This window comes from Struthio camelus, unplaced genomic scaffold (genome assembly GCF_040807025.1).
Source record: "Struthio camelus isolate bStrCam1 unplaced genomic scaffold, bStrCam1.hap1 HAP1_SCAFFOLD_112, whole genome shotgun sequence".
Lineage (NCBI taxonomy): Eukaryota > Metazoa > Chordata > Aves > Struthioniformes > Struthionidae > Struthio > Struthio camelus.
In genome coordinates this window covers 92501-95000 of record NW_027182740.1, presented here as the reverse complement: position 1 = coordinate 95000, position 2500 = coordinate 92501, and the positions used below count along the sequence as shown (strand labels likewise).

Sequence of the window (2500 nt, the reverse complement as noted above, 5' to 3'; positions counted from 1 at the left end):
CAGGTCGTTTCCCTCACCCCAGGGCCAGGTACCTAGCGTCCGCGCTTCTCCTGCCTCCCCTCGGTGACCCACCCGTGTGGTCCCGTGTGCCAGCGTGCTCCTCCCGGGCGCTGCGCTGCGCGTGCCGCACCGGCCGTGCCCTGCCGGCCTTCCACGCTTCCTCCTCCCCTCCCTTCCCCCCCCCCCCAACCGCTCCAGCCGCCCCACGCCGTGCCGTGGGGGCCGCGCTGCGAGTCGGCCGGGCCGGGGGCGGCGGGGGGCGGCGGGGGGGGGGGGGCGCGCTGGGAGGAAGGAGGAGGGCCTCCGGCCACCGCGGCCGCCGGTAGCGGCCCCCCCGGGTAGGGATGGCCATGGGCCCCGGGCTCCGGGCCCGAGGGTTCTCGGTCGGAGAGCCGGGCGGGGGTTTAAAGACTCGGGCGGCCCGATGCGACCCGGGGGGCAGCCGGGCGTGCTGCCGGAGGGGCCGGGGGGTCGGCGCGCGCGGGCGCCGCACCCCCCCATGCCCGCCGGCGCGGCCCGTGCATGCCCCGCGGGCAGCCGGGACGGAGAGGGGTACCCTGCCCCCTCTCTCCGCGGTCTGGTCTCGGCGGAGAGACGCCGCGCGGTCGGCTTGCGCCGGCCTGCCTCGAACGCGCGACCCCGGCGCGAGCGCGTGCTCGCCGCCGGGACGGCGAGCCCCCACCGCGGGTGGTGCGGACGCCGAGCCCCAGCGCATCCCTTCTCCTCCCTGGCCGGTGCTCTCAGTCTCCCGCCGTGGCCGTCGGCGGCACCCTTCCTTCCCTCCCCCCCCCGCCCTGCCCCGGCACTCCGCCATCCGGCGCGCCTGCCTCGCTCTGCCCGACCCGGCTTCGCTGGGCGGCAGGCGGGCGGCGGGCGGGCGGGCGGGGGCGGCCCCTCCCGGTCTCCGCGTGGAGGCGGGGAGAGCGGGCGCCGTTCCCCGTCCGTCCCGCCTCGCCCGTCTGCCTGCCGCCAGGCGTCTGCCCGCGGAAGGGACGGGCGAGTGCGTGGCGTCGCTCGGGAGGCTGCGTGTGTGCAGGCGGGTGTTGGGTGCCGTCTCCGGGGCGGCGGAGCTGGAGGCCGGTGAGGCGAGCGAAGGAGCTCGGAAGCGTGCGGCTGGCGGGTCGCGGGCGCGCGGGCAGCGGGTGGCGCCGCTCCCAGCGGCGGCCGGGCTCCGACGCCGGGGCTCCGCGGGGACCCACACCCCGGTCCCTGAGGCAGGTGGCGCGGCTGGCGCGCCGCTCCCTGCTGGGCCAGGCCGAGCCGGGCGCCTGGGCCGGACTCGAAGCGAGAAAGGGGTTGTCCCAGGTCGGGAGCGAGGGCTCCCCGCCCCTCTCGTTCGGGTCTGTTCTCCCCCCCCCCACCCCTTTTTTTTTCCCTCTGTGCTTGTACGGTCAGTGAGGCGTGCCCTCTCTCTCCGCTGTCCCTTGCTCAGCAGCCGGCGTCGGCGTGAGGAGGGAGGCAGAGCGGATGGGGGCCCTCAGGGGGCTGCGAAAGCTGCCCGGTCCCCCCGCGCGCGCGGTGGGGACCGAAACCGAGACAACTCTTAGCGGTGGATCACTCGGCTCGTGCGTCGATGAAGAACGCAGCTAGCTGCGAGAATTAATGTGAATTGCAGGACACATTGATCATCGACACTTCGAACGCACTTGCGGCCCCAGGTTCCTCCCGGGGCTACGCCTGTCTGAGCGTCGCTTGACGGTCAATCGTCACCCCCATTGCCGCGTTGGCGCAGCGGTGTGCCGCCCCTCGGGGGGGGGCCGGGGGGGGCGGCGGCGGCGGCGAGTCGGTGGGGGGGCGGCGGCGGCGGTGAGTCGGCGGCGGCGGCGGAGCCGGGACCACCGGTGCGTGCACCGGTGGCCCCGGTCTTCCGGCTGGCCTGCCTGCCCGGCTCCGGCCGACCGTCCGCCTCCACCGTCCGCGGCCGGCGTGCCTTGCCCTGCCCTCCCTCCCCTCCGAGCCCGGTGGCCACCGCTGCCCTGCGCGGTGTGTGCGGTGTGGCGCGGCTGGGGCGCCTCGCAGGCCCGCGCCGCCGGGGAGAGGGGGTGCCTCTCCTCCCCGTGTGGGCCCGGGCCTTCGTCCCCCTAAGTGCAGACTCGGGAAACCCCCGCTCCCGGAGCGCCCGCTGTGCGGAGTTCGTCCCGCCGGGCCCCCAGGTTCGGTCGGTCGCGGTGGCCCGGCACCTGCCGCCGCCGCCCGCCGCCACCGCCAGTGCCCGCCGTACGACGGCTCTCCTCCACCACTCTCCCGGTGGTGCGCTGGTCCCCCGTTCCCCTCCGGCGGGGGGGGACGGCCGGCTGCCTTTCTTCCCCTCCCCTTGCCCTCTCCCTGCCCCGACTGCTGCCGCTTCGGCGCCCGCCGAGCCCCCTCTGCCCCCCCCCCGCGGCGCACCCGCGTCCGTAGTGCGTGCCGAGCCACTTCCACCCGCCGGCTGGCGTCAGCCGCGGCGTTGCGTTGAGGCCGGCAGCGACGGCGCGCGGGTGTCTCCGCGGGGCGGTGGTGT

General features: G+C 77.3%; 1 non-coding gene across 1 annotated transcript; it reads left to right on the top strand.

Moving 5' to 3' along the window:
• Positions 1-1538: 1538 nt before the first annotated feature.
• Positions 1539-1691, top strand: LOC138065518 (5.8S ribosomal RNA). Its single transcript, XR_011138547.1, has one exon. It is a non-coding gene; the product is annotated as a 5.8S ribosomal RNA (ribosomal RNA).
• The last annotated feature ends 809 nt before the right edge of the window (positions 1692-2500 follow it).